Source organism: Mesocricetus auratus, unplaced genomic scaffold (genome assembly GCF_017639785.1).
Source record: "Mesocricetus auratus isolate SY011 unplaced genomic scaffold, BCM_Maur_2.0 Super-Scaffold_100014, whole genome shotgun sequence".
Lineage (NCBI taxonomy): Eukaryota > Metazoa > Chordata > Mammalia > Rodentia > Cricetidae > Mesocricetus > Mesocricetus auratus.
In genome coordinates this window covers 44774484-44797650 of record NW_024429197.1, presented here as the reverse complement: position 1 = coordinate 44797650, position 23167 = coordinate 44774484, and the positions used below count along the sequence as shown (strand labels likewise).

At 40.4% G+C, this 23167-nt stretch overlaps 1 long non-coding RNA gene across 1 annotated transcript in view; it reads left to right on the top strand.

The window, feature by feature from the left end:
• The first annotated feature begins 22732 nt into the window (after positions 1–22732).
• Positions 22733–23167, top strand: part of LOC121144092 — a 94220-nt gene continuing 93785 nt past the window's right edge. Inside the window, exon 1 of the long non-coding RNA XR_005881418.1 lies at positions 22733–22881. This is a non-coding gene — a long non-coding RNA (uncharacterized LOC121144092). The remainder of the gene's footprint in view (positions 22882–23167) is intronic.

The window sequence follows — 23167 nt, the reverse complement described above, 5'->3', positions numbered from 1 at the left end:
TCTGTGGAATTCAGTTTCCTTAACTATAAAATGGGAATTAAAATATGTATCTCGTGTATTTATTTGTGCTTTACACAATGCCTAGAATACACAGAAAATTCTAATAATTGTTTGGAAGATTATGTAAATAGTAGAGAAAAATAAATAGATTGAGGGGTCGCGGTCACATTCAAGGAAAGCCTCGAGTCGCCAGGAGCTCAAAATCACAGGCAGATTCACCTGCGTGCTACTGAATAAAGCATGTCCCTGGCAGCACCTTCGTTTTTGCTCTCAGAGTCCTAGAGATGAAACTTCTGCTATTTTTTGGTAATTCATTATAGTAAACCTAGGAAGCCAGTACAATTCTTGCCTTGATGTATGTTTTGAATTTTCAGAATTTGTTTATATCTGAGAAAATTAGAATCCTACATTTCAACCTAGGCCAGAAAAATAGCTGCTAACACAAGCAAATAGTCTAGGGAGTAACATGATGAAATAAAGTCTCCAGTTAATCAAATTGGCTTAGCCCTATATAGAATAGTCTTTTTATGCCGTTTTCATCCAAAAGCTAAGAAAAGTGAACTATGAAAAGAATAAGTACAGATGGAACGTCGACTTATTAAGATATTTTATAGAAGAATGAGCTTCATGAGGGCAGTGGTATATGTTCATTTCCATGTCTCCAGAACCCACATGAAGCCAATTATGTATTAAGTCATACAGAAGCTAATTATGAAGTATTTCATTAACAACTTTATGAACACGTGTTATGCATGCTCCATTTCATCAGAGACGTCAAATGTATGGTACAGGAGAAATGTGATAAATATGCCACCACAGATTACATTATAAATGGAAATATATCCCACATAGTAATAGTAGACACCCAAAGATGAAGTCATTGGGGGTGAGGAGATGGCCTCAGTCAGTAAGTGTTCAAAGAATAAGCATGAGAACCTGAACCAGAGCGATGGCATGTGCTTGTTCACCCAGCACTAGAGAGATAGAGACAGGAGGCTCTTTGGGGTCCACTGGGCATGCAGCCTCCCTCAATCACCAAGTCCCAGATCAGTGAGAACCTCATCTCAGAAAACAAGGAGACCTTTCCAGAAGTTCACAACCAGTCAAAATGCAGAGAACAACTGGTTGTGGGGTAAGCAACCCCAATTGGTACATTTACAACCCCTGTACCTCAGGTCCTAGGAATATCAGGGGTAGAAGGACTGTAAGAGCCACTGCATGAAGACATCTGCTATGAGATAATGTCTTCTAGATATGACAGAGGAGTTGTGTCCATAAAATCTGAGCGTTATGGTCACCCAAACAAACCTGAACAATGAAAACACCAGCTTATCTGGCAACATGGTTTGGGGAAATCTCACAGGGCCTCACCCGAGATGAAGAGCCGCAGGCAATGAATAGCCGCTGAAAGAGAAATAATATAATCAGCCTTTTCCAGGGAAAAGTCCTCTGATAGATTATCCAAACCCAAGTGGACATCCCTGAACACATTTGCAGATGAGCTATTCATATATGTAGCATTGGCTGAATAAGAAAAGCCCACAAATTTGAAAGAGAGAAGCAGGAGACATGGGAGGAGTCAGAGTATAACGACGAAGGGGTGGAAACATGTGTGAAATCTTTTTTAATGAAAGTTTTGAGAATGTCTACTTACACAAAAATAAAATTAGAAAAAATTAATGTGAGTGCTGCTTAAGGAACAGCATGGAAGATTGGCCTTCTTGTGTACTTACACAATCATGCACAAACACCTCATATATGTGTATATGTGCATACACACATGTCAGAAGGAAAAGAATATATAACAGCAAAAATAACTAAAATGCTTTTTATGTAATTAACGCAGCAGAGAAGTCTTGCTTTATAGATTAAAGAGATCAGAAACAGAGCAAATAGTGTATTGTCTATCCTGCTTTAGTTTGTTTGTTGTGTTTCATTTTGGTGTGTGTGTGTGTGTGTGTGTGTGTGTGTTATAAGAACACATGCAGGTGTGTGTGCCTGTGCACACAATTACAGAGATCAGAGGAGGACATTGGGTATCCTGGCCATCATTCTCTAGCTTATTCTTTTGAGGCGAGATCCTCCACTGAACCATCTCTCCAGCCCCTATACTGGCGTTTTTGAAGTTAATTTCTTTATAGGATTAATGAAAGGGGGATTCCCTGCTGTGTTACATTTTCCTCAAGAAAACTGGCCCCATTTGTGTACTTGGATACTAAGCATTTAGCAAAAGTAACTCCAGATATTCCCTGGTGTAAAAAACCTTGTGCAGGAGACTAGTCTAAACATTAGCCTACCACTACCATTATTTGACACAGAAAACAAGAGAAGACAGCAATGTTGACATTTAAGACAGTGATGAAAAATCCAATGAAGGATACTCAGTAAAGTGATTAGACATACTCCAGTAGAATCTGAGTGAGGACTTGTGCTTCTGTATTCTAAATATCTCTTAATAACTAATTTCTTCTAATGAAAGTTTATGTCAAGGAGAGATGGGATTATCCTTGGAGGCAGTGTTTTAGTTACAAAATCTGTTAGAGAAGGTAAGGTACACTGTCCAAGGCCTAGCATTCTTCTGTGCACTAAAGGGGCTGTGGGTATGGTGTTGTCATTAATTGCTTGCCACAGAAGCATTTGTAACTGAGTTTGAAACCCCAGATCATGGTGGCCAGCACCTGAAATTGAAGCTCTGAGATAGTAGGACAGACAAGAGGTTCCCTGAAACCTGCTGGTCTAACTATGCCTGTGAGCTCCAGGTATGAAGTGAAGAGTTACTGAGGAAGCACCAGTGTCAACTCCTGGCAACCACATGCTCATACACACACACACACACACTCACATGCACACACACACACATGCATACACACACACAAACACACACATGAGCAAACACATACATACACACAATACATAAATCCTTAATATGAAGCAATAATCTTTAGTTATAATAAACTCAGTAGTATGTTTACCGTATTTCATTGTATTTTGTTTCATATATCTTTTTTTACTTATACCTTCTGCAATGTGCTTATTCTTTCTGGCATTTCACCTCCATGAGTCCCATGTACATCTGGAATGCAAAAATCTCTAAGTAGATTTGTCATGTTTTCCACAAAGCCAGCTTTTTCATCCACAGGTTCTAGCCTGAGTTTCCTTCCTCTTTTCCACACCCTGCCCTCACTACCACACTCCTAAATCTAACAAAATTTACAGCTTAGGTACCTTTCAACTCGGTCTATACTTCATCTTCGCCACTCCTATCTTGGTATAAACCACCATCATCTTCTCAAGTCTAATTCTTTGCAACAGTCCTTCAACTACTGTACTGAATTCAAATGCCCTTATAGTAGATGCATTTTGCGCTGTGTTGTTGCAGAAGTTTTGGTCAGGGGTGGGGCTCAGGGAGCTATTGTTTTGCCTAACATCAATTTTCTCCTTTGTTAGCAGCACTTCACTTTTGCTGAATGAACATAATAGCAGTGTGTACTTTCATTTTAAAAGGTTCTTTTTAATTGGTATTCTATGTACAATATATATGGCAGGTCCCCATTGACTAGAACATTTGATTAACCAAAACTTCATTGCTTGATAATGGCAATGAGTAGAGAAATTAGAAATTGAGGATCAGGGACTGTGAGAACAGCAAAGGATGTCATTACAAAATAAAACCTCATCAAACCAACGCATCAATGATCCTTTGGCTTTGCCTTCCTGATCACTAGTAATGTTCTAATATCCGTGGGGTTCAATTGTGTAGCTTCTGTATGTTTTGTTTTAAGTGTAGTTCCTTTCAGGAGCATTGCTTCTGTGGCGATACCAATGTCAGCAAAATGTTCCATAAGCTTATGCTATACAAATGTGTGCTTTCATCTTTGTAACTCCCCCTAAAGGCAGTCTTTAAAGTCATAGTTGCCTTAGATGTGTTCAAACCCACCTAAACATAAAGCATTCTCTTCAGCCTGTTACATGCTGTCCCCTCCACCCTATATACTGGAGTGAAGCCCTTTGGTTTGAAAGCTTTGCTAGTGTTTGAGAAAGTAAATCGCTTTCAAGTTCAGGGTAAATGATTTCAAAGGGATTTTACAAAGAATCTTAATAACAACAGGCTGTCTTCCACCACCCTCTGCTCAAATCTGATTTGAACTCTTAAAATTTGACATCAAACTTTAAATTCTCAAACCACAGAGACCAAAAAAGAACGTTGGAGCACTCCACAATCCCACCTACTCATTTTTATAGACAAAGGGAGTAGAAGCTGAAGAATGAAAGACATTTGTTAAAAGTCTTGAAGAGGCAGATATAATTAAAATTTCTTCCCCTAATAGCTTGGGATGTTGAACAGGAAGGAATCCATTACCCCCTTATGCTGATGCACCTGTCTTGTTGATCCCCAAGTTCCTGATCCCAATTCCAGTGTCACTCCTTATGTTCCATTATAAGTCAACCACTGTCCTGTCTGCTTTCCCAAACTTGAGGAACCCTCTTCAAGACTGTTTCGTGGGGAGCTACATGATGGGAAAGGTATGATCTAAACTAAGGCTGAGCAATGGACGATTGCTCTTGGAGACAGATGCTTCTTTCCTGAGTATCCAAAACGAGAGACATTTGATTTGGCTGCTCAATGTCATCTTCAAAATCTGTCATATCATTTGGAGCAGGGCCTAGGCCCTCCCCCATGTGTCTAGGATAAGAGAGTATCCCTCTATATGGAATACTAAGCACTGAACTGAACTCCTGGAATCCAGTTGCAGAGAAGGAGTGATGAGCAAAGGCGTCAAGACCAGGCTGGTGAAACCCACAGAAACAACTGACCTGAACAAGGGGGAGCTCATGGAGCCCAGAATGATAGCTGGGAAACCAGTATAGGACTGATCCAGATCCCCTGAACGTGGGTGTCAGTGAGGAGATCTCGGCAATCTATGGGGCCTCTGGTAGTAGGTAGTCGAATGGACTTTGGCAGCAGAATTTCTGTCTTTATCTTATAATCTAAGGAATAAGGAACATTTATGGGATAACAAACTTTAAATGACCTTTGACTTCAAGCAGACAGGAAGCTCATTTTCTGCCCTTCTTTTTTGTCACCAAGAAAGGAAAGAAGAATGTGTGAGAACTAGAGGGTACTATTATATCATTAAACAATTAAATAGCATACCTAAAAACAATAAAGTGAGATACCTAATATAAAAATACCCATATCACTGAACATGTTCAAGTAGGGGTTAGAGAAATAAAATTTCATTTAAAAGGGGTTAAAGTGTCTAGTAAAAGGTTGAAAACAAAATTTTGTTGCCTTCTAAAGTTGTTACTCCTTATTTATAATAACCCTTATGGTTGCTTATCAAAAACTAGTGTCAGGTTCAAAATACATCTCAAAAGCACACAGGTCAAGTCCTGTCTCACCAGTGAAATCTCCATATCCCTTTCTTCTCTCCTCTATCTCTGTCTATCTCTCTCTGTGTATCTCTGTCTCTATTTCTATCTCCTTCTCTGTCTCTATCTATCTCTGTCTTTCTTTCTGCCTGTCTATCTCTGATCTTGTCTCTGTCTATCTCATTCTGTCTCTGTCTCTGTCTTTGTCTCTCCCTCTCTCTCTGTCTCTCCCTCCTGTTTCTTCCTCCTGATATCTCAGTCTCACCTGATCTTTTTTGGTGGGGAAGCCTCCTAAAGTAGCAATGCTACTTTTTAATCTCACCTTTCCAATCCCTGTAGAGCAAGTTGTGGACGTGCAATGAATAGCTACAGCAAAACTGGATTATAAAAGAGAATACCATAGGTTCACAGCAAACTTTCACTGGAGCTAGTGATGTCTGTTGTAAGGTGATGCCTACTCTAGAGAATAAAACTATCAAGACAAGAAGTCCTTGATGTAGTCAATATTTATCTTTCAAGGTCTAGAAGCTGAAATAAAGAGCTGAGTGTTCAGCTATATTCTCTGTATACACAATCACTTAAACAATTCAAGTCAGGTTGGTGTCTGGGTACATAAAAATTGATTATGGGGATATTCTTTTTGCAAAGATATGTTCTAAAGGCAAAATGGCCTCAAAAGCTTGTAGAAGGTGATTATTCTATTTCTAAGAATTGAGTACAATTATAGCTAAAGCAAACAATGGCCAGCAGCAGCCAATGGAGAGAATGCATTTGTATATGTGAATTGACTGCAAAGTGCATTGATCCTACACAGTGTGAATGACAGCAAGACCCTCTTCTGTGTCGTTTGCGATTTCAAACCAATAGTTTTTCATTGTCATTGCTGTCATCATTGTAGTCACTGTCAGAGGAAAGACTCCATACTGTTTGAATGGTGTCCCTTCCAGGCTTCCACATTCATATGAGAAACCAAGTAGACAATACTGATTCAGAATGAAGTGGAAGAAAACAAACCCCAGAAGAGGGAAGGTTACATAATATAACAAGAACAATTTTTTATATCATTTTTTATTTTAATTTTAAATAGCTTGTTTTACATGTCAATCCCAGTTCCCTCTCCCTCCCATCCTCCCGCACTCCCCTAACCCCCCCCCTCCCTCCCACCCTATTGCCAAATCCTTCCACATAGGGGATATCTAGAGTCTGTCATTTTACTCTTGGTAGGGTCAAGGCACTCCCCTAAGAGTCCAGGCTGAGAGAGCATCTCTCTTTGTGCTATAGGCACATGAAGACAGTTTGTATACCAGGGATAGACACTGATCCACAGCTCAGGGCCCCATAGGTTGCCCAGGCCTTCTCACTGACACTCACATTTGGGGGGGTCCAGATCAGTCCCATGCTGGCCTCCCCACTGTCGGTCTGGGGTCCAAGAGCACTCCCCTGTTCAGATCAGCTGTCTCTGCTGGTTTTGCCAGCCCATTCTTTGCCAATTTGCTCATCACTCCTCTCTCTCTGTCACTGGGTTCCTTGGGTTCAGTTCAGTGCTTAGTTGTGTGTTTGCCTCTGCTTCCATCAGTCACAGGATGAAGGCTCCCGGATGGTTATAGACATCAAGTTCATTATCAGGAATGGGCATTCGAGGTGGTCCCTCCACTATTGCTTAGCTTGCCAATTGATGTTATACCTTTAGATCACTCGAGGTCACTCTGGTGCCTGATCTGTCTTCGATCCTATGATTCCCTCTTCCCCCTATTCTACTCCCACCCCCTCAACTTCCTGTTCCCCCATGACCAACTCCCTTCCTCTTTACCCCCTCTATTCTTCCCAGGTCCCACTCCCTCCCACCCCTCGCCGTGTTCCCCATCCATTCAGAGGATCTTGTCTCCATCCTCTTCTCTTGGGTACTATGCATATATGCATATCTTTTAGGTTCTTTCCTGTTTCCCAGACTCTCTATCTGTGGAAGTGCAGACTGGCACTATCCTGATCCATATCTAGAATCCATATATGAGTGAGTACATACCATGTTTGTCTTTTTGCGACTGGGTTACCTCACTCAGGATGGTTTCTTCCAGTGCTATCCATTTCCCTGCGAATTTCAAGATTCCATTGTTTTTTTCTGCTGAGTAATACTCCATTGTGTAAAAGTACCACATTTTCTCTATCCACTCTTCAGTTGAGGGGCATCTAGGTTGCTTCCAGGTTCTGGCTATTACAAACAATGCTGCTATGAACATAGTGGAGCAGATGCCCTTGTTGTATGAACCTGCCTCATTTGGATAAATGCCTAAGAGTGGAATTGCTGGGTCTAGTGGTAGATTAATTCCCATTTTCCTGAGGAATCTCCATACTGATTTCCAAAGAGGCTGTATGAGTCGGCATTCCCACCAGCAGTGGAGGAGTGTTCCTCTCTCTCCACATCCTCTCCAGCATAAATTGTCTTCGGTGTTTTTGATTCTAGCCATTCTGACAGGAGTAAGATGGTATCTCAGAGTTGTTTTGATTTGCATTTCCCTGATGGCTAAGGATGTTGAGCACTTTCTTAAGTGTCTCTTGGCCATTTTAGCCTCCTCTACTGAGAATTCTCTATTTAGCTAACAAGAACAATTTTTTTAAAAATCAGTGTGAGATCAACACCAGAACTGTGCATGTGTAAGTACGGGTACACAAAAGGTGAGGATGTTTTACTCTGATGTTAGAATCACTGCCTCATGGCTTTAATAAAGAGCAGATTAACAGCTCCTAAGTTTTGATATTCATCAGCTTTATAGAATCAATCCAGTCCTTCACCATTGCACTAGAACAGAACTTCAGCTATGCCTACCCTAGATAAGACACTGGTTTTGAATTCACCTTAGTCTGACTGCACCATGTTTGTTAAAGTGAGTAGAGAAGCAGATGTGATCAGGATGGAAGAAGAAGCTGTGTGTGACCAGAGGTGAGGAGAATATACCCATTCCTCACCCAAGCTCTACCTGGGTCCACCTCTTTCATAGTTGGATCTGTTTGGGCAAGGATTTAGGCAAGGCATAACAAAGGAAAGCACAGCTGTATTTTTGTAGTTGTCCCTCCTTTTGGGAATAGATATCTGGAAGCCACCATTACGCTCTCTCTACTATATCAGAAACCAAGGCAATGGCAACAGGACACTTTCCCATTTGCCATGTATGCATGAATGAGCATTCTGATAAGCAGAGACGAGAAAGAAAGAAAGAAAGAAAGAAAGAAAGAAAGAAAGAAAGAAAGAAAGAAAGAAAGACTGCAGGGACATTTCTGCCTTTAATCCTGTTCAGTGATGAGGAAACATGTCCTGCTCATTAAACATTATTGTCATTTCATTAGCAGGGCAGTTTTTGCACACCTCCACCCCAGTTTCACTTAAATATGCATGGGAAGAAGTAATAAAATTAGAAGGCTGGCACATGAGCAAAAGTGTGATATGAAACTAAGGAAGTACTGCAAGATTTCAAGATGAGGAACCTAATAATGACATCATAAGACAGAAGGGGTCATAAGAAATTCCTTAAATCCAAGTTCAGAGCTTGGCATAGAGGCAATACCTATAACCATGACAACAGAGGCAAAAGCCAAAGGATGAGTGTTCAACTCCAGCCTGATCTACAAATCAAGTTCCCAAGTCATGCAGGGCTACATAATGAGATTTTGTCTCAAAACAAAACAAAAAAACACACAAAACAAAAAAAACACAATGCATAATTCAACAATACAGCACCTGCCCTAGGTTGGCTCACTCCTGATCTCTGGAGTTTTGCCTCACTTCCCTTGTTTCAACTCTCTCTTAGCTAAATTCTTCCCTCTCCAAAGACAAGAATAGAAGAGAACAACAACCCAGTTAATATCATCTCCCTTCAACACACCTCCTTCTAGAAAAATGTGCCCTGTCTGCTGCATGTCCTTGCAGTCTCTTTTTAGTGAACGTTATTAATAAAAGGACTTGGAAAATGGAAAAAGTTCAAGATAAGCTTTTTTTAATTGAAAAGAGATTTATGTCATGTTATGATCCCAACACAAACAACACAGTGGGTTTGAGGATACATGGAGGGCTGAGGATTTGGGAGTCAAGGACTCCTCTGGAAGGCACTGAGAGATTTGGAAGAGACACCTCAGAAGCCACTGAGCTGTGTTTTAAACACGCATGGCTCACTTGAGCTATACTGCTTCTCTTTCTATTCCTGAGTCAGTGAAGCACCCTCTGTTGTTTAGCAAGACTGGGGAGAATGCAAAGGAAGAGATCAGCTACAAAGAAACAAACGACTCCTGTGTGATCAATGAAATTGAAGATGGACTAAATCTGTTAAGTCAGTTGTCTCTACTAGTTTTATAGCGAGGCTTTCCTAGTAAAATACTTACATAAGCAACATGTCCTAGGGAATTGACTATATATGTACTGTGTTGTCTTAGGTTGCACACAAGTGTGTTAAATTCAGTGTCCACAGACCTTCTTCAGCTACAATTAAAGTTGGTGATGCCTGTGGCTTTTTCAGTGGCCTAGATTGCCAAGATCTGTAATTGTACTGCCAACTGTGATACAGTTCTGCTTGGCAAAGCATGTTCAGAGGAGTCTTACGTGTGGTATGTCCAACTATACATGAGATACATCCAAAAGTTTCCATAGATGGTACAATAGTAGAACAACAGCAGAATAGGATGGGAGGCCTGCCAGTGTCTGAAGGCAACACCAACAGGAGTACAAAGTTTTGAGTTTCTTATCTTCTCTCTCTGTCACCATGATAAAACACCCTGACAGGAGCTCAAAGAAAGGTTTATTTCAGCTCACAGTTTAAGTTACCCCCATAATAGTGGAGAATTCAAGGCAGCAGAAACTTGAAATATCTAGTCATACTATATCTACTATCAGAAGATAGCAATAAATGCATACTACTACTCTGTTCCCTTTCTCTACCTATACAATCCAGAATCCCAACCAAGGGATGCTAACACCCAAGTGGGTGGGAATCCTCAACTCATTTAACACAGGCAAGATAATATCTCATAGGCATCTGCAAAGTACTATGTTTCAGGTGATTCTAGATTGTGCCAAGTTCACAATTAACACTCTCACAGATGTCTACCCAGCTTCTTTGTGGAAGTGAGAATGAACAGGACCAAGTGTCTCCATGTGCCAATCTCCTGAGATCTAACTACTTAACTGCTTCTTATGGCCATAGGAGGATGGCAGGGCTCATGCCCTGCTCATTCCCTTGCATATTTGGAGGTAGACCAATTCGGTTTTTCTAGGTTTCTGTGTGCCAGACCATTCAGGCATACTTACCTGGATACTTTTGACACTTCAGGTAAATGTGTAGGTCCACTTAGCTGCTTCTAGAACATGAATAAGATAGGCCAAGAAAGAGGTGAGTAGCCCTCCCCCATTGATCACTAAATGAGAAAATGACTTACAGCTAGATCTCATGGAGGTGATTCCTCAACTTATATTTCTAGGACAGTGGGGCAGAAGAGCTCAACAGGCTTCCTGGTTGGCTCCTGGAACTATGTCAGCCAATATGCTAAGTCCATCCAGTTGATTCCTCCAAGATTCACAAATGAGTGGTATAGCTATATGTCTCCATGCAATGAAAGCTTGGATACAGTGGACTAAAACATGGGATAGTGTCTTGGTTAGAGTTTCCATTCCTGCAATAAAACACCATGACCAAAAGCAAGTTGGGAAGAAAAGGGTTTATTCAGCTTATACTTCCATATTGCTGTTCAATACCAAGGGAAGTCAGGACAGGAACTCAGGGCAGTAAACTGGAGGCAGGAGCTAATACAGTAGGATGCTGCTTACTGACCTGCTTTCCCGAGCTCACTCAGCCTTTCTTATAGAACCCAGGACACCAGCCCAGGGATGATATCACCTGCCATGTACTGGGCCCTCCCCCATTGATCACTAATTGAGAAAATTCCTTATAGCTGGACCTCATGAAGTCATTTCCTCAACTGGGATTCCTTCTACTCTGATGACTATAGCTTGTGTCAAATTGACACACAAAACCAGGGTAATTGTTCTAAGAGTGGTAACCTGAAAACTCCCAAAATTGGGATTTAGGCCTGTGCAGACCCTGGGGTACTCAGGATATAAATGCCTCAGGTATCTGTAGTATGAGCAGAGTACATCAGTAGCCTCATGATTATCCTTTCTCAGCTGAATAAGGCCCTATTTGATCTAGGGATGATTTTCAAGGATGGAACAGTAGATGCCATGTGCTTCGGTATCATGTATCTCCATGCTCTGTGGCATCCCCTGCAGCCTGACACTTTGTTTCAATCACTCCAGTGAAATAGCTCTTTGTCTCAGTGGTTCTGTACTTTGTGTAGTGAGACGTACATTTCTGGCCAGCCTCTTTCTAATGACCTCCTTCATTTCCTCACAAGTTTGCCAAGTATTCATTGTTGGTAGCATTTCTTTTTGTTGTTGTTGTTTTGGTTTGGTTTGTTTTTTTCCCCTCAACATATGTTTTTATTTAAATTAGAAACATGAATGCTTCACATGTCAATCCCAGCTCCCTCTCCCACCCCTCCTCCTTTGTCCCTCTACCAGTTCTCCCCAGCTCCCCACCCCATCCCCACATCATTCCCCAGGGAGGGTGAGGACCTCTTTGGGGGGGATCTCCAGAGTCTGTTATTTCATCCAGGGTAGGACCTAGGCCCTTGCCCCATGTGTCCAGGCTGACAAAGCATCCCTCTATATGGAATGGGCTCCCAAAGTTCATTCGTACGCCATGGTAAACACTGATCTACATTGGGAGCATTTCTTACAGCATGTTGAAAATATCATCCTGCTCTCTCCTGCCCTATAATATCATACTGAAACTCAAAATGTGATTCCCTGTATATGATAATCCTGGTGGGTTTTTTCTTTCTTTCTTTCTTGCTTTCTCTCTCTCTTTCTTTCTTTCTTTTTTTTTTTTTTTTTTTGATGCTTTCAAAACATTCAGGGTTCCATTTTTGGCAATTTGATTAAAATGTTTGTCAGTGATATCTTCTTTGAATTGAACCAGTTTAGGACCAGGTTGGACCTCAAATTTCTATGTGCTCATGTCTCTCTCATGATTTGTGAGGTTTTCAGGGATTTTTTTAAAATAAAGTTTTGTTGAGGAAGTCCTGTGTATATGTCAATAAAGCACTGCTGGCCAATAGGGAATCAAGATAGGTGGGACTAGGAGTCCAGGAGGACTCTGGGAAGGAGAAACACAGAGAGTCAAGATGTAATGCCATGGGGTAGGAAGCCCGGAAACTTCTCCGGTAAGAGATATAATTAGATTAACATTATGGGGTAATTACTTAGGTCAGAGCTAGCCAGTAAGAAACAAGCAAGGCCAACAGCTTCATAATTAATACAGCATCTTGTATGTTATTTGGGGACTACAATGTGGCAGAGCCCAAGCGGCTAGCAGGGTAAAACCAAAGCGGCTGGCAGAGGAAAAGGTTTCTCTTTACAAAGTTTCTGCTTTGTATTCTCTTTTTGTTACTTTTACATTGCATGCATGCATTAACTCTCAATGATGCCACGTAAACTGTGGTCAGGATGTAATATGTGAAAGAATAAATAAGTAAATAAACAAGTGAATGTACAAAGTGATGCAGAGAAGGACTAAATAAAATCTTGGCCTTAGCTTAAGAGACCAGAAGGGCTGTACAGAAGAGTCTGGGCAGGAGTGTCATCCAGAGAATAGGGGAACCACTACAGACAGGCACAACCAAGCATTCAATCCAGAAAGACTTGGAAACTCTTCAAGGAGGCACAGGCAAGGGCATTGCAGAAGAAAGGAGTATGGTGGGAGACCTCTGCAGTGGACTCTGTGGACGAGGGTGAAGGATGGAGAGAAAGGTGTGGATTCCAGGGTTCCATAAGTCAACAAGGGTGAGGGCATGTGCTAGACAGAGGAAGGCTCACCTGGAGGAAGAGTGTGAACTGCCATTGAGGGGTAAGGGACCTAGAAGAAATATTTTAAGGTCACCTCTGCTAACCTGGCATTCTCATCTGGTACTACCTGCTATATGCCTGAAATCCAAGCTCACTCTTAGGATAGTCCCTCTGGGACTAGAGATATGTATCAGGAAGTGAAGAGTACCTGTTATCCTCAAAGAAATCTCAGGTTTCCTTCCTAGCGCCTGCATGACAAATCATAACTGACTGTACCTCCAGTTCCAGGGCATCCACTGCCCTCTTCAGCTCCCCTCATGTACCAGGCACCCATGTGATGCACATACATATAGGCACATAAACATTCATACACATAAAATAAAAATAAATAAGTCTTTTCTTAATGGAGATATCTCATACTAGCAAATTAACAGCACATCTAAAAGCTCTAGAGCAAAAAGAAGTAAGCACACTCAAGAAGACTAAAAGAAATAATCAAACTGAAGTAAATTGAGCGCTGAAATCAATAAAATAGAAACAAAGATAATACTACAAAAAACAATGAAACACAAGTGTTGGTTCTTTGGGAAATTAACAAGATAGACAAACCCTTGACCAAATTAACTAAAAGATGGAGAAGGAATATTCAAATCAACAAAATTGGAAACTAAAATGGTAACATAACAATAGACACTGAGGAAATCCAGAGAATCATAAGGATATACTTTAAATCCTATATTCCAGAAAATTAAAAACCTAAAATAAACGGAATCTTTTATTGAAAGGTACCACTTGCCAAAGTCAAATTAAGATCAAATAGACAATTTAAACAGAACTACAACCCTAAGTTAAATAGAAGCAGTTGTTAAAAACCTCCCAACCAACAAAAGCCCAATGTTAGATGGTTTTATCACAAAATTCTACCAGACTTTCAAAATAGAGTTAGGGCCAATACTCCTCAAATCATTCCACAAAATAAAAGCAGAAAGAACACTGCCAAATTCATTTGGATACCCTGATACCCAAACTACATAAAGATCCAACAATGAAAGAGAATTACACACTAATTTCCCTTAGGAACTTACATGGAAAAATACTCAATTAAAAAACTCAGAAAAAAAAGACCATTCACTATGGTCAAATAGGCTTCACCCCAGAGATACAGAGATGCTTCAATATACAAAAATCAATAAATATAATCCACCACATAAACAAACTAAAAGAAAAAACTCACATGATCACCTCACTGGATACTGAAAAGGCCTTTGAGAAAATACAACATCCCTTCATGACAAAAATCCTGGAGAGATTAGGGATACAAGGGACATACCAAAACATAATAAAGGCAATTTATAGCAAGCCTATAACCAACATCAAATTAAATGGAGAGGAACTCAAAAGTATTTCCACTAAGGCCAAAACAAGACAAGGTAGTCCACTTCATTCATATATATTCAATATAGTACTTGAAGATTTAGCTAGAGCAATAAGACAACTGAAGGAGATTGAGGTAATACATATTGGAAAGGAAAAAGTAAAAGTATCACTATTTGCACATAATATGATAGTATATATAAGTAACCTAAAAAATTCTACCAGGGAGCTCCTTTGACTGATAAGCACTTTTATGCTAGATACAAGATTAAATTTTAAAACACCAGTAGTCCTCCTATGTAAAAATGACAAACTCACTGAGAAAGAAATTAACGAAACAACACCCATTCACAATAGCCTCCAATGATATAAAATATCTTGGAGTAAATCTAATCAAGTAAGTGAAAGACCTTTCTAATAAAAACTTCAAGTCTTTGAAGAAAGAAATTGAAAAAGATATCAGAAGATGGAAAGATTTCCCATGCTCATGGATCAGTAGGATTAACATAGTAAAAACAACCATCCTAGCTAAAGCAATCTACAGATTCAGTATAATCTCCATCAAAATTCCAATACAATTCTTTAAAGAACGGACATTTCTCAACTTCATATGGAAAAACAAAAACCCAGGATAGCTTTAAAAATCCTGAATAATAAAAAACAGCATAGTAGTGGCATTAAAACAGATGCATGTTGGTCAGGGGAATGAAATTGAAGACCCAAAAATAAATCCATACACACCTACGGACACCTGATTTTTGATAAGGAGGCCAGAAATTCTCAGTGCAAAAAAGACAGCCATCTTCAGCAAATGGTGCTGTTCAAACTGGCTGTCTTTTTATGGGAGAATGCAGATAGATCCATATTTATCACCCTGCCCGAAATTCAATTCCAAGTGAATAAAGACCTCAACATAAAACCAGACACACTGAACTTGATACAAGAGAAAGTGAGGAACAGCCTTGAACATATTGGCTTGGAGACAACTTTCTGAACAGAACATCAATAAAGCAGGCACTAAGATCAACAATTAATAGATGGTACCTCATGAAAATGAAAGCTTCTGTAAATCAAAGGACACTGTCAATTAGACAAACTGACAGCCTACAGAATGGAAAAAATTTTTATCAACTCCACATCTGATAGAGGACTAATATCTAAAATACATAAAGAAATTAGACATCAAGAAACAAATAATCCAACTAAAAAATGGAGTACAGAGCTAAACAGAATTCTCAATAGAGGGATCCCAAATGGCTAAGAAACACTTAATGTTGAACATCCATAGCCATCAGATAAATGCAAATCAAAGCTACTTTGAGATTCCATTCTTTCAGAAAGGCTAAGACCAATAACATAAGTGCCAACTCACACTAGCGGGGATATGAAGCACACTAGTGGGGATATGGTAGGGGTCAAACTAGTTCAGTCACTATGTAAATCAATATGGTAATTCCTCAGAAAATAGGGAATTGATGTGCTTCAAGATTTTCAGTCTTCCAGCAGTGGGATCTGAGTGCATTCCATTGAGTTACTGGCCTAGAGAATCCCACAGAGATCCCCAAAGAACACAGATGGATGCTAGGACAGAGGGCTGCTCTCTGAAAACTGACAGTGGGACCCCATTGCTGAGGACAACATCCAGATAGATCACTAACCATAAAGAGGCCAAGCTGGTGCCTTCATAGAGTCTTCATCCCTATGTTCTAGTTTCTCTTGGTGCAGGAAGGTACCCTCCAGGCTACAGAAAGAGAAATATGGACAACAACCCAGCCAAAAAACTTTTGTTCTACAATCTGTCCTACCTGCAAGATGCCTTGGAGCCATGGTGGCACAGAACTTGTGGGAGTGGTCAACCAATGTCTGATTTAACTTGAGGCTAGTCCATAATAGAGAGCCCATGCCCAATACTGCTTGGATGACCAGGAACCAGAGACAAGATAGTCCAGAGACCCTAGAGTAGAAACAAACACAACTTTTTTAATCAATGAAATGATTCCTGATGATATATTTTATACTCATAAATCAGTTCCTGGTTCAGTCCTCACCAGAGGCTTCTCCTGGCAGAAGGTGGGAGCCAGTGCAGAGACCTACAACCAGACATTGTACAGAGAGTGATTCTATACTGGGTTTGTCCATTTGAACCTTCCCCTTAGAGATCTTGGAAGCCTGTGGAAGGCACAAAAAGATTGTAGGAGTCAGAAAGGATACAGTACACCAGGAGACTACATGCCACTGAATCAACTAAGCAAAGCAAGCATTGGGGCCTGCATGGATCCACACAAGGTCCTCCACATACATGTTGTAGCTTTTAGCTTGGTGTTGTCGAGGGACTCCTAACTGGGAGTGGATCTGGCTCTGATTCTTTTCCTGCTCTTAGGAATCTTTCCCTCCTTTGGGTTGTCTTGTCCAGCCCTAATGTGAGGGGTTTTGCCTTGTCTTATTGTATTTTGTTTTGTCATGTTTGGTTGTTGTCTCTTGGAAGCCTACTCTTTTCTGATGGGAGATGGATAGGAAGTGGGTCTGAGGGAGAGGGGAGGTGTTGGGGAGAGCTGAGAGGAGTGAAGAGGGGAAAAATGTGTTCAGGATGTGTTGTGTTAGAGAAGGATTTATTTTCAATAAAAAAAGAAAGAAGGGGAGGAAAGGAAGGAAGGGGCAAGGAAGGAAGGGAGGGAGGGAGGGAAGGAGGAAGGAAGTAGGGAGGCAAGGAAGGACAGAAGGAAAGAAGGTAGGAAGGAAGGGAGAGAATAAGAGAGGAAGAAAAGAGCGAAGAAAGCATGCTGAGCAATCCATGAGGTGCAAGCCAACAAGCAGCATCCCTCCATGGCCTCTGCATTAGCTCTGCCTCCAGGTCACTACCCTGCTTGAGTTCCTGCCTGACTGCCTTAGCTGAAATAAACCCTACCCCAAAAAGAAAGTTGCTTTCATTTTGACTTTGAGTTTTCCATTTTCCTCTACTCCCAAGATCACCCAGCCAGTCAGTCAGTTTTGTTGATCTCCTCAGTGTTATCAGTAGGCAAGAAGTAGGTGGGCCTATTGGAATGTGTTCTGCACAGTCATGCAACCTTGGGGATCACTTACTATGTTCTCACTTTTCTGGTTTTTTTATTGGGGGAAGGGGATTTAAAGACAGGGTTTTATTGAGTAGCCCTGGATGTCCAGAAATTCATTTGGGAGACCAAGCTGGTCTCCAACTAAGAGATCTACTTGAAAATGTTTCCCCAAGTGTTGGGATTAAAAGCATGTGCCACCACCACCTGACCAATCTCAATTTTTTATGGGAAGAGCAATGAACTGAAGGTCTATGTCTTCAAACTGATCTGTGTCACCTTAGGTGGGAGTGAAGCAGCTAAAATGAAATTGTTAAAAGCATCTCTTCCCCATGGCTTGGGAAATGTCCAAATGAGTAAAATGCTGCTGTTTAAGTAGAAGGACATGAGTTCTGGTTCCCATGACCCATTTAAAGCTAGGTATAGCATCATATCCATCTATAAGGCCATCATTGAGCAGCCAAAACAGGAAAATCCTCAAGGCTCACTAGCCAACCTATCTAGCTGAATGGTGTACTTTGGTTCAGTGAGATACCCTGTCTCAAAACATAAGCTGGACAGCAATAGAGGAAGATGCCTGATGCTGACCTCTGAATACTTGTACATCCATGGGCAAGTACACTAGCACACACACATACACACATACACAGGCATACACACATCAATTCTCTAAATTTTTGCTCTAATAGTATACTGGATTTTCTCTATGGAACTGCCAGACTTCTACAAAATCAGTCATTACCACGGGTTATTATCAAGGTTAATATGTCATGGGAAGGAATGGTAAAAAAATAAATAATAAGAATGATTTTTAAAAACAGCTTCTATTTTGTCATCTTGCTAATAACAGTATCTCTAGCCTCATATTCAAATCATCATAATCTCAGTGATTTGGGTGAAAACACTCTTTTCTCAAGTGATCATTGACTTATCTCCCCTTATTTGAGTATCCAATAGTTCTAATACTATCATTGCTTGGAGAAGTTGCTAGATTGAAACAAGTGCTTGCAGTTGTAGTAATAGCCACAAAGTCTCTGTCTTTATTTTTATAAGTGAACTTTTTTTTCTTTTCTCTTTCTCTCCTTTCCTTCTAGTCCATCAAACCACATCTTCCTTGACCTTGTGTTTAACTTACCAAGGGGTTATTAGATATCATTTTGATAAAGCAGAGAAATGATTCTAAATTCAATAGGATACACATTGAAATATGTCCTCTATAAAATCAAGCCCACATTCCTGAAGGTGGCACATATCTAGCTCCTGTTTACTTCTCTATCTTTATCCAATGATATCCTTGTGATGAAAGTCATACTATATAGCCCACAGGAAGCAAGCTGTTATTTCTCATATCTAAATTGTCTTTACATATTCATCTTCTCTGTCTTAAATGTTCTTTCCCATCTAATCTGGCTGAGAATATCCTTCTCATTCCCCAAAATCCCAGTTAGGCACCTTCTCTGTAGAAGGTTCTAGACATCACTGGGAAAGCAATCTTCTACTGCTTCCTCGTACTCTTCTCTCACCATAGCTATTTTTTTCTTACTCTGCCATGAATTCTGGATTTTCTTGTCTTTTCATATCGGTAAGCCATCATAACACATATTTATGCAACAGACTTTCATGAGTGAGTGAGTGAGTGAGTGAATGAGTGAGTGAGTGAGTGAGTGAGTTAGTGAGTGAGTTAGTGAGTGAGTGAATGAGTGAGTGAGTTAGTGAGTGAGTTAATGAGTGAGTGAATGAGTGAGTGAGTGAGTGAGTTAATGAGTGAGTGAGTGAGTGAGTGAATGAGTGAGTGAGTTAATGAGTGAGTGAGTGAGTGAGTGAGTGAGTGAGTGAGTGAGTGAGTGAGCAGCGAGCGGGCAAACAAATGCCTCTGTTTCTTTGGAGCTGAGTAAAATTCTAAGTCATTTAGGCCTTTATTCCTGAGACCTAGAAAGCTGGCAACTTTGCATCATCATTATTAAAGTCACGTAGGTTATCTGAATCCATGCAGAGAAAATTAAAATAACAGAAGCAAAGATCTTATCCATTAGGAAATATGTATAGTGCTGACACTCTGATATTTATCTTGCTCACTCCTAATTTCTTCAGATCCCTTACATCAGAGTAGTTAAGATCTTCCCTTTTCTTATCTCCGAATAAATTAAATTTCTGATTAGTGCCAAAGGAAACTTTTGCACAAAGGAAGTCTTTTTAAATGAGAAAATTCTTACAGGGCTGATTTCAGAGGTGGGTCCTCAACTGCAATGGGACACTTGTGTCACTGACCTTTAAATTCAGTAAAGCTCAACCTCCTACCAAGTGACAATGTGGGGGTTGTGGGTATCCTGTCAAACACCTCCCCTGTCCAGTCCAGGTCTCCAAGGATAAAGAGGAGAGCAATTGATTTTAACTACTCAAATTATCATTACACAGTCACAAGTGATCATGCTGGCTCTCACACACTGAACGGGCTCTATACTTCTGTGGTCAAATCACTTGTGGACCAAGGAATAGTTAAAATATTTAGAAGAAATAAAAGCTATTTATTTGGAGGGATAGTGACATGTTAGTGTAGGCATATTAAATATAATGTTTCTCTAGGAGAAACTTATGAAGGGGAAGATGAAGAAAAACGTATCTTTAGAAAAATAGGCGTTCAAAGTTGGGGTGGTCTGAAAGTGAATGCCCCCCATAGGCTCACAAATTTGAGTGCTTGGTTCCCAGTTGGTGGGCTGTTTAGGAAAGATTAGGAGGTGTGACCTTGTTGTTGCAGGAGATGTGTCACTAGGGCTAGGCTTTGAGGTTTCAAAAGCCCACACCAAGTCCAGTCTCACTTTCTCTGCCTCCTACCCTACAGACCAAGATGTAAGGTCTCAGGTTCTGCTCCAGTGTCAGGCTTGCCTGCCTTCCACTATGCTGCCTACTATCACCAACCCCCTGAAACTATAAGCAAGCCCCCAATTGGGTGCTTTCTTCCATAAATTGTCTTGATCTTCACAGCAGAACAGTAACTAAGACACTGGTGATATTTGGGGAGATAATTTCTTTCTGCCTTAGTCTTCAAGCACTGAACAAATAATTCTTCCCTAGGTCCAGAGACTTAGAGTTTATCAAGCATCAAATATAAAAGGTCTTGGTAGTGATACTTACATCTTGGTGATAAACAATAGCTGTCTAATTGGACTTGAAGCCTGCTCTCTAGGAGGAAATTCATGCCTGGTATTATGAACTGAGTGAACTATCATTAGCTTGGGAAAACATAGATCCAAGAGGAGAACTGACTACTGCCATTTTATACTTTCTAACTGTTCTAAATTCATATTCTGTTACCCATAGATACCTGTATCTCTCACCCCTCATCAAAAAAAAGCAGCTCCATTTTGCAGCAGATGGAGGCTACAACAGAGGTCCACAACTTACCAAAATGGGCATAAGTGACTATGGGAAGACAGTCCCAATGAACAATTCTGCAATAAAAACCTTATACCCAAGGCTCAGGGAACACAACAGAAGATGAAAGATTTTAAGAGACAGAGGACCAGGATCCCTACTGCATGATGGTGTCTACAAGACATGATATAGAAATTACACTAATGAAATCTCATCAGTATAATCACCTATACAAGACCTGTATAATGACACCACCGGTGGGCATGGCCTCATGATACAACCAGAGACATTGTCAACTACATAAACATCTGATTGTTAAGGAGATAACAAAGGAATTGTCTCCATGAACCAAAGTTCCTACCAGATTCCAATAAAGAAAAACAGCAGTTTAAAACAGTCACACTTAGGAACACTCCTACAGGCCAAGCAAATTGTTTAGAAAATCTGTTTGTATCTTATCCTTTCTGTGAGTCTAGTAGTGGTCAGATAAGTTAACCTGTGTCTATGGTTCCCAAGTTAAAGAAGTCTATTCATACATAAAGGGGGGTACATTCAAAAATAAAGTGAATAAACTAGATAGAAATAGGTCTGACTTTAATATCTTGGCAACATTAGACAAGGTTGTCCCCAACAGTTGTACTAGCAAATATTTTGTGTTTAAACCAAAACCAAGCTCCCTCAGTCTCAGAATTATGGGCACGTTGGCCTGACTAATACTTGTCAGAGCTTCGCTATGCAACAAGAATACTTAGTATCACCTCAGGCAAGGGTCTGTAAGTATGCCTACATCCAAAAACACACATATGTGTTCATCTTTATGTCAACCAAAAGTATGTCAGAAAGAGAGGTTAGGCAAATGCCCTTCATAGAGAATAAGACAAAATCTAACTCTAATTTGAGCACTGCCAGAAAATAATAGTGAGAATCACTACTCTATCCATTATCCAAGGACCACTTCAAGTTCAAACTTGGGCTTATTAAGTCAAGCTTCCAGGGGAGGTATGTCAGCATTTGATAAAGCATTTCTGTACTTTATGGGACATTACAATTCATTCTTGTTATTCTGAAAAAAATGTTTCCATGATTGTGAAATGTAACTCAAGTTAACAGAGGAAGAAATGAGTCATACTCTTAAAACCATTTTGAATCTATGTTAAGTTAGGTTTAATTGTTTGTTGACAGTTTCAACCATTGCTCTCTAGGGCTATTTCAACAGGAAGAGAAAGAAGTTCCAGAGACAGTCCATGTATGAGCCCCTCCCAGGCTTTATTCAAATCATGGAGAAGTTGATAGGACAATTTCCTGCCACGATTCCTGTCAGGGACCTTCAGCCATCAGTCAGCTAGGCTGTATCACATACTCATAGAGAAGACATGACACTAAGACCACCCTGCCACCCCTTCTGACATAAAGCAAATTCCAAGTAACAAACCTGGGGTTAGCAAACAACATAGGAATTCCTACCCCTGACCTCTTGCCCTGTAGATTAGGTAGCCAGGCAACACAGCTGACCACCTCTCCCACTGACCTCTTGTCCCTGCAGCTGCAAGCTCAACTTCCCCCCTTCCCCTCCTCACTTCTCCTATATAAATCCCTTTGTGATGAAATAAAGTTGTCGCCTTGATCAGAATCCTGTCTTGGTGCCCATTCCTGTATCCCCTGTCCTCCATCTTTCTCCTGGGTGTCTCCAGACCCACGTTGAATGTCCTGCGGGTCGGGACATATTCCTGTCATCTAAACATGATTCTCATGCTTCAAGACTCTTCAGTTGCATAATTCAAACAGCTGCCATGGAAGTGACAAGTTCATTCCATGTGGTTAAAGGTACACATCATTGTTCTTCTATCCTCAGTCTAATTTAAAGAGGCAAGGTAAGGGGAAAGGCCAGACAATAGTTAACTACCAATACTGGACAGAAAACTACATACTTCACAAAGGCTTAGAAGGTAACCAGAGGTGAGTTTATCTCTGATTCATTACTTATTGGGAATAAGTAAATACTAAATAACTAAATTTTACCCTTTGTTCATTAATTATCTGTCAACCTGTCCTGGTCACAAGCTGCTAAGATATTTGGTCTGATGTTATTCTTGGTGTATTTGTGAAAGTG